Below are 9,638 nucleotides of genomic sequence, written 5' to 3'. Positions count from 1 at the left end.
ACCTTACTGTGAAATGCATAAAAAATTAAGGTGAGCGGAGAGCTATGTGATAAAGGAAGTAGAAGGAAATATGAATGAGAAACTCTAGGTGGTGGGGATGTGGGTGTTCATGAGAAAAGTGTTATTGGAACACAGCCAAGCCCATTTATTTACCTATGGTCTGTGGCTGTTTTTGCACCATGGCAGAGTTGAGTAGTTGGGACAGGCTGTATCGAGTGTAAAGGCTAAAATGTTTACTATCTGGCCCTTTACAGCAAAAGTTTGCAGACCTCTGTTCTAGATTAAGAAACTAGACACATGGCAACCAGTACCCAGGTGATCCTGGATTTAAGACAAAATAGCTTGAAACAAAATTATTGGGATAAGTGTGCACTTTTATCATGGACTGTATAATAACGTTACATCACATTACATTTCCTGAATTTTGTACTTATACTGTGTAATATAAGAAAATATCCTTGCCCAGCTGGTGTGGCTCAGTGGATTGAGTGTTGACCCATGGACTGAGGTCCCGGTCTCATCCCCGGTCAGGGCACATGCCCAGGTTGCGGGCTCGATCCACAGTGGGGGGCGTGCAGGAGGCGGCCAATCGATATTTCTCTCCGACATCAATGTTTCTATCTCTCTTCCTCTCACTCTCTGGAAAAAAAAAAAAATCAATAAAAGAAAAGAAAATATCTTTGTTATAGGAAACATCCTCTGACGTATTCAAGATAAAAATGTAATATGTTTCCAGAAACACCTCTGTATTAGTGCTCAATGAGACAGAAAAAAGCATGTGTGTGGGTGTGTGAATATACAAATGTATGTAACATACAAGTTTAACAGAAAGGTAGAGCAAGATATCAACAATTGGTGAATGTTCATCGTCTTACAATGACTTTTCTACATGTTGGAAATTATTCAAAGTAAGGACCGGGGAAACCAAGAGGTTCTCCGGATGAGTGTGCAGGTGCGTGGAGGCTTGAGGAGCATGAAGCCCTGTGCGAACGTGTGGGTGGGGCCTGGGCACAGTGGGGACTGTGCAGACAGGCAGCCTGGGCAGGGAGGGAATCTGACAAAGCTGGGAGGCTGGCTGGATAGTAAGTGACCAGTCAGCAAGGGTCATCGCTCACTCGCGCGCTCACCCAGTCGTTCATTCCTTCACTGTGCTAGGCCCTGGGCCAGGTGCTGGGCACGTCCTCCAGTGGCTCCCAATTTGGGGAAGAGGGGCAGACAGGTAAAGAGACAATGGCAACACTGAGGGAGAGAGAACCCCAGCCTGGGCCTCTGGGGCTCTCTCATCTATTCCCAGGACCCCCAAATGCCACACGCAGGGGAGATGCATGGCTGGGGATGTCCTGGGGGTTCCAGAGGCCAGGCGAGAATGGGATTCAGACAAGGGCAGGATGACATGCGGAGACCTGGGCCATGGGAAGGCACTTGGGACACCTGGGAGCTGGTGCTGGCTTAGCTCAAAGCCTGTGTCATCTGATCCAGCCGCCGGGAGCACGCCAGGCCCAGCGAGGCAGCGCCAGGCGCCAGGCACTGGGCAGCAGGCCTCCCCTGGCTCCCGAGGGTCTTGTGGGACTGGCTGGGGGCCGCAGGGCTGGCCCGGGAATGTAAACCTGGGCATGTTTGGGAAAGCCGGAGCCAGGGGTTTCTGAGGGCAGCCCGGTGGGGCTCGCTGGAGGCCCGCAGACAGATGTGGGTGTGTTAGCTCTCCCCAGTGGGGCCTGGCCTGCTGGCCCCGGCTCGCCTCGGGCAGGGCATCTGGAAGCAGTTAGGAGCCCAGGGCGGCCGAGGCTGAGGTTCTGCTGGGGCGGCGGCCGGGGGGTGGGAGGTTCTGCTGCCTTAGGGCTGCAGGTCTTCCCTGGAAGAAAGGCCAACGGGTACGAGAGGCCTGGCAGGACGACACCCTGTCCAGGGCCGGGTAGGGCCAAGTCAACCCCCCAACAGAGATCAGAGACTCAGCAACACATCAGCCACCCAACCAAGGGCCCTTCAGTCACACCCCCAAGGCCGGAGTCTGGCATCAGGCGACCTACACTTGAATCCCAGCTGGGCCGCTGCCTAGTTCTGGCATGTCGGGCAAGTTCCTCAGTTGCCCTCCCTGAGCCTCGGTTTCCCCTTCAGTCCCGGGGTGGCATGTCTGTGGGTCCCTCCCTGCAGTGCCCTGCCTCACCCCTCCAGGCTGGGGTGCTGCCGCCAGGTGCTGCCCCATTCCGGTGGCTCCTCTATACCAGGACGTGCCAACCTCAGCGGGACTGCCCCCTGGGCCATATGATTCATTGTTAGGAGCGGATCTGTGCACTGTGGGAGGTTTAGCAGCACGTCTGGTCCCCGCCCACTAGAAGCCAGAAGCACCCCTTCCCCAGCTACAACCACCAGGAAGTTCCCCAACCATTGCCAAATGTCCCTAGGTGGGTAATATGTAAGTGAGGCCTGAGATGCTTTAACCTGTGGGACTGAGAACGCCTCACTTACACCCTGATCCCAAAGGTTAAGGTTATTTCATTAGCTGTGTGACCGTGGGCAAGTCACTTTGCCTCTCTGAGCCTCTGCACATCTGTGCAGTGGGGCTGTGGGGAGGATTCAAGGAGGTGCTGGGTCAGGGTCAGCACACAACTGCATACCTGTTGGCTCCCTCCCCGACTCCTCACCTCAGCGGGGTCCCGGAGCTGCAAAGAACCCCTCACCTGAGCACCCGGTTCTGGCCACGGACGTCGAGGGCCAGGCTGGCTGGAGAGTCACAGGTCAGCTGCAGAGAGGTGCTCATCTCTTCCTCTGCCCAGAGCTTGGGAGCGTGAGCTGTGAGGCGTGGGGGCGGGGACCCTCACAGGCCAGGCCCACACCGAAGCCCCAGCACACCCCCAGTCCCTAGACTGGCGTGGCAGTTGCCCAATAGGCCCAGACTCTCCTGACACCCCTTGGACCATGAGGACCCATGGGCAGGGCCCAGGTGTCTCCCTCACAGCCGCCCAGGTGGCAGTGCCCTCTGTGGGCCCCCAGAGCAGACCTGCACCCCAGACATCAGCAAAGAATGAGGCTCCATGCAAAGCTCCCCCCACCCAGCCCTAGGAAAGGGGCTGAGATGAGGTCGGGGAGAAGGGAAACCAGGCCTGCTCCGTGGTGGGTACAGTGACACAGACCCCCTGCATGAGAGGTGACATCCTGGCCCCTCAGGCGTCTGGGTACTGTCCCTCCTCCCATGGAGGAGTGGATGGGCCTAGGGGGGAAATCGCTGGATAATCTGAAACAGGAGGCTGTGAAGGAGGCTTTGCGGGCCGAGGCAGGCGAGGCAACTCCACGTCCAGGGACAGTGACCAGTGCCTGGCCCTGTGCAGCGGGGCCACCACCGATCCCTTCTCAGAGATGGGAGGACACCTTGGGGAAGGGCCCGGGGACCAAGCCCGAGTCCTTGTTTCACTGCCTACTTGCTATGTGACCTTGAGCAGGCTGCATACATCTCCATGTGTGATCCAGCATCGTGACAACGAAGGTGACGCCATGACCATCATCATCACAGCAGCAAGTCAGCTCTGTCCACACACTGTCCTAGGCACATTACTGATGTCAATGCACTCAAGCCTCACAAAACCCATGTTACTGGTGCAGTTCTTGTCCCCATTTCATAGACGGGGAGACTGAGGGCACAGAGAGGTAAGGGATTTGCCCAAAGCCACACAGCCAGCAGGTGGCAGAGCTGGGACCTGACCTCCAGAGACGGAATCATGCGAACTGTGCTGTCCTGCCTCTCACCGGGGTGTTAGGAGGAGTAAAGGAATCAAAGCATAGAAAGCCTAGGGGCGCTCTGCACGGGGAGCTGGGCTTTGATTCTGATACAGAGTGGAAGAAAGGACCCGGGCCAGCAGCCGGGGCACAGCTCCGCGAGGCCAGTCCACACCGGCCCCCCGGCTGGGAGACATAATAACTTCCATTATTATTAATGAAGCCTTTGCAAACTGTAAAGTGCTGAGAGTCCCAAGGCAAGAGCATTCCCATCAATCGTGCACACAGTGGGTCCTGAGCACCCCGGGGACCAGATGGGAGCTGACAGAATTAGGAGACAGCCCTGCCCCTGCTCGGCTTACCCACCCACTCCTCACGGCCTCGGGAAAGCAGGCGCTGTGTGGCTGGTCACCAGCAGTTCTAGACTGGGCCACCAGGGCTGCCGAGTCCACGCTGACGGCACTGTCCCCGCCACAGAGGGCCACACTGGCCTGGGTCTGGGTCTCTAGAGGTAGAAAATGGCACAGGCTGCTGGGGGAGTCAGGCTTATATCCCTTCCCAGCTCAGGGACACACCAGAGACTGCAGAGGGGCTACACCCTGAAGATGCCAGTGGGATTGACCCTGGGCAAGCCTGGCACGTCTCTGGGCCCCTGGCACGTCATGAGGTGTCTCTCAATCTTGGCCGATCTTCTTTTCTCATTGGGGTTGCTCCTGAATTGACACCTCCTTCAAGTAGCCTCCCCTGATTGCCTATCTAAAGTACCTCCCAACCCTTGCTGCTCCCTCCCTGGCCAGAAGGTCGGCCCCGTGGGGGCAGGGCCTTGAGGCTGTTTTGTTCCCTGCTATGTCCCAGGGCTTAGCACAGCTCCTGACACTCAGCAAGTGTCCAGTACTTATTGAAGGAATGAACAAAAGAATGAATGCTTCTCTCTAGGGCTGACCAAATATCAAATCAATTGATATCTACCTGCAGCTCACCCAGCCCAGGCTGGACGGTCCCCCGGCCCCCTGCAGACATCTTTCCAGTCCCCGACCTCCGAACTGGACCTCATCTCACCTCGGCACACAGGTAGAAACCTTCCAAAAAGGAGACTCCAGGACCGGGAACCTCACAGTCGGGAGTTTATTCTTACTATTCTTTGGCTTAAACTCTTCCATCCACAGTTAGAAATGGTTTCCCAAAGTAAACAGATGGAGCCCAGCCTACATCACAGACCAGGCTCCCCGGGGTAGCTCACCGGTCCCGCTGAGAGCCACCTGGCCCAACCCCATCACCTGCCATCTGGGCCCAACAGGGCAGGTGGCTCTCCCAGGCAGACTCAGACTAGCCTGGCAGCTCTGATCCTCAATTTCCTCATCTATAAAGTGGGCACAGCCTGCCCACCTCGAGGGATATTGCCAAGATTAACTGGGCTAACGCTTCAGTAAACTGCCCACGGGAACACAGTAGGTCTCAAGAAATGTTCATGTCCTTCCTTCATTATGCATATTCTACCCTGTGCACCTAACTGTGTGGAGCCAGGAGGAAGGGGACACACGTTGAAGAGGGCATGACTCCTGCCCAGGGAGGCTCGTGACCGTCAGGGACACCAAGAATGTTAATGCCAGGCAGAAAATGCCTCCTAAAGGGTTGGGGCCACTCAGTGTGGACAGCAGTGGGGGACATGAGAGGTCACCTGGTTGGAGGTGACCACACCAGGCTCCTGGGGCTGGGAACAGGGGAGGTGTGGACAAGGTCACCCCTGGATGACCATCCCATCACTCACCCACCAGGTCTCCAGAGCAGTCCCTGAGGGCAGCTCGCACTGAGACAGACTTCCTGTCTGATCCGAGTCTCCACTCACCCTGTGGGAGGCTGAGGACCAAGGGTGGAGGAATTTGAGGCCAGGAGAAGATGACCAAATGACTGGGGGCCACTCAGGGGTCCTGATCTCCACAATCTGCACAGGGGCCAGAGGGTGGCTGGAGTCATACTGCCTGGGTTCAAGACCTGACTTCTTCATTAACAGCTGTGTGGCTTGGGACAGGTGGCGTAACCTCTTTGAGTTCCCATTCACCCCTGCAGAACGGGGATGGAGTTACTAACCCCTAATTCATACGTTCATGCATTCCTTCAGCAGATGTTTAATTGAACACCTACTATATGCCACTCCACAGAACAGGCAGAAATCACCTGTCCTTGTGGAGAGCACATTGTAGCGTTGGATGGGTAGAAGACAGGCAATGAGAAACAAACATATTTAATAAGTTACATAGTACGTTAGAATGACAAAGCCAGGAAGAGGGATGGGGAGAGCTATAGGAAGGTGGGGTGCAAACACAAAGAATGGGTGGGAAAGGCCTCATTGAGTAGATGACATTTGAAAAATATCCAAAGGAGGTAAGGGAGTGAGCCAAGCAGATGTGTAGAGGAAGAGCATTTCAGGCAGAGGGAACAGTTTGTGCAAAGGCCCTGAGGCTACATACTGAATGATTCCAACTATGTGCCACTCTGGAAAAACACAAAACCAGAGAGACAGTACAAAGCTCAGTGCTGGCAGGAGGGTTCCAGGAAATGGAGGGATGAGCAGGCAGAGCATCGGGGACCTTTAGGGCAGTGAAACTTCTGTATGACACAGTACAGGTGGGCATTTGGCAAAACCTGTAGAACTGTATGACAAAGTCAACCCTAAGGTAAACCATGGACTTTAGTTAATAATAATGTATTAATATTGGCTCATCCAGTGTGACAAAGGTGTGCTAATGCAAGGTGTTAATAACGGAGAGGCTGGGGGAGGGGTAGATGGAACTCTCGCACTTTCTGCCCAATCTTTGTGTAAACCTGACTGTTCCAAAAAGTAAAGTGTGTTAATTTTTTTAAAGTATGCCTGGGACCCCCTGACCAGCTGACTCACCTCTCAGGGCTGGGGTCCGGGTATGTTCGGAAACCTCCCGGGGGACCCAGCGCGTGACGGGCTGAGAGCGAGGCTACCCCCCTTTTCTCCAGCTGGCCTCTTGGCCGGAGCGGTCCTGCGAGCCTGCTTTCTGAATGGGGCAATAACGCCCCCAAATGCAAAAGCTGGTTCGGGAGGTGGTGGATGAAAAAGTGCTCAATGTATGTATGAAGAGATGCACACAGCACAGAAACAGAGTAAAGTACTTCTCTAGGATTAAAATTTCATAAAGGGGCCATTAGCGGGGAAAATGCCTAAAAAGGCTCCTTAGGGGCCAATCATGAAAATTAGGTTGAGAAACACTGGCACAGAGCTACCTTGAGGGAGCTTCGGGGCGGGAGGAGGTGGAGAAGGCCAAGCTCCTGCCCCTCCCTCAGCCCCCATTCATCCCGAGACGTGTGCACAAGGGTCCGCACTTTACAAACAGTAATAACGTCTGAAGCCATTGGATGACCCAGCAGTCAAGCCTTCAGTCGATGCCCCGTCTCTCTGCCGGGTCCAGGGCAAGCATGGGCTCTGCAGACTGCCTGGGGTTCCTGCCCAAGATCCTCCACGTCTGTGCTCAGTGACCTTGGACAAGTCATGTCACCTCTCTATGTCTCAGGTCCTCATCTGTGATGCCCCCAGTGGCATCACCGGGGGTCCAGGAGATGACCCCGTGAAGGGTTTGGAGCAGAGCCCAGTGTGTGGCATCAGCTCCCATTAAAACTGAGTAGAGCGATGGCACAGCCTTGCCAGCAGCCCCCAGGGGCACCCCATTTTTCTGTACCGCCTTGAACGTGAAAGGCTGCTAATGAAACAATGAGCCTGTGTCGATTTGAGGACACATCCCCATTTCAGAAATGTCAACATGTGAGGAAACCTGCCTGAGAATGATCAGTTTCCATCATTCAGGGCCTTTCTCAGGCTCCATCCTGAAACGGGCCAGCACAGGGCTGAGCGGAAGGCAGGCGACTGCTGTCCAATTCCGGGCCTCGTCACCTGTCTGCGGCTCCACACCCCGGCCCGCCCCCTGCCTGATTCCTGTGTACACAGGTGCGGTGTTTGCTCAGCGAAGCAACAAACATGGGCACTTTCTACGGACCAGGTCCTGGGAGCTGAGACAGCCTTCCCACCTGGTCCTGTCTCTGCCCAGCTATTGCCTGGTAGAGTGGAAACCTTTCGGTGCGTCTGTCCCACAGTAGGCAAAATACCCCGGGGTCCAAGGACGATCATACAAACATGTCTCACACCCAAATACAGGCTAGGGTTAGAGGACAATTCTGTCTCCATTTTCAAGGGTGAAATGTGATCCTTTTACCCCACAGGGAGCTCAAAATCCTTCTCGCCTAGACAATCACTTCCAAATGATGGATTTGGAAACCTCCCTGCCATCTGTTCCTGATTCTGGAGGGGCTGTCTGGCTAAGCTTAACATGGTGGTGCGGCCTCCCACCTCTTCCCTCCTCAGGGCCTCCTTCCTCCCCATCCCCCAGCAAGCTGGCTGCTCAGAGACATTTGGCAGGCAACTCAGGGTCCCCCGAAGGGATCGTCCATACCTGTGAGTCTGGAGGAAATGTAGGTCCGTGGGGATGTCTGAGCTGGAAGACCACCACCAAGTGGGAGTCAGATCCGTTCAGCTGGACTGAGACCTATTAGGAGGGGGAGTTGGAGGAAGGGGTCAGAGGGGAGCGAGACGTAGGAGCCCAGGAGGTGGCTGGCTGGGCACCTGAGAAAGGACAGGTCATTCCAGTTTGCCCAAAGCCCAGGCCCAACAGCAGATGCCAGAAACCTCCATCCCCCCTTGATATTTCTCAGCCCTAAATCTTACCCAGACTGCCTTCCTCGGAAGCTTGAGAAGTGAGGCCCCAGACAGGGGGCTGGGAGGACAGCCCCGGGACGCCAGGCTCCCACATCCCCCGCCTCGGTGCCTGTGCATGCCTCCCAAGTCCACGGCTGCCCTCTATTTGACCCTGACCATGAACCAGGCATTGGGTTTCTGGCTTTACAATTATCACCACATTTAAGCCCCACCGCTGTTCTCGTAGGCTGGTATTACTCTCCTCGTTGCATAGCTGGACAAACAGGCCGAATGGAGCTGAGTAATTTACCCAAGGTCACACAGCTAGTGAGCGGCGAAGCTAGGATTTGAACCTGATGGGGACAGAAACAGTCACCTGTGCATCCCCAGTACCTAGCCAGGAACCTGGCACGCAGCATAGGCACAACCTGTACGTGGGTGATGAATGAACAAATATACCTCCAGTGGCTGCTACATATTCACCAAACTGCACTCCTTTTCCTCTTGGACACATAGCTAAAACTGCATTTCCCAGCCTCCCTTGCAGCTGGGTAAGGTCATGTAATAAGTTCCGGCAGGAGTGACATGGACTTCTTATGGGCTTGGCCCATGAAAACCTCCTGCATAATTCTTCCCCTTTCTCCCCTCATCTGCCAGCCAGTCAGCAGGGCAGAGGCACAAGGTGGAGGGAGCCTGGGACTCTGAGTGACTACCTGGAGCAGAGCCACACTGAACTGTGATATGACTGGGGAATAAACTTTCATGGTAAAGCAAACTTATATTACGACAGTCAGCACATCCTGATTAATCCCACGCACACTGTCAAAATAAAAGCCGAGCTGTTGACTTTCCAGGGCCACGCTGCCACCTCCCCAGCCAACCCATCGAGGACACCTGCACTCTCAAATTAAAACACCTGCTCCCTCAGCAAGGGGTGGAACTGAGCCTCCCAACCTGGGATGTGACATTGTGGTTGATGTGTCCACATTGCAGTCCCTGGGGGCCCCGTGTGAAGATAACATCCCATCCAAACTCAGGGCCTGGGAAAACCTCAGCCGGGAAGAAACAGACAGCATCTTTTTATGGGGAGAAGGGCGCCGTGTCCAGGGCTATGCCACGTTGGACTCCCCCGTGCCCAGATCTGTCGTGGTGCAGACTGTTTAAGCGCAGCAGACTTTCTGGTTGACTTTCAAAGTGGCCTCAGTGTCCCCAT

Source organism: Molossus molossus, unplaced genomic scaffold, assembly GCF_014108415.1.
Source record: "Molossus molossus isolate mMolMol1 unplaced genomic scaffold, mMolMol1.p scaffold_m16_p_3, whole genome shotgun sequence".
Lineage (NCBI taxonomy): Eukaryota > Metazoa > Chordata > Mammalia > Chiroptera > Molossidae > Molossus > Molossus molossus.
The sequence above is the reverse complement of the archived record's forward strand: the minus strand, read 5'-3'. Positions refer to the sequence as shown.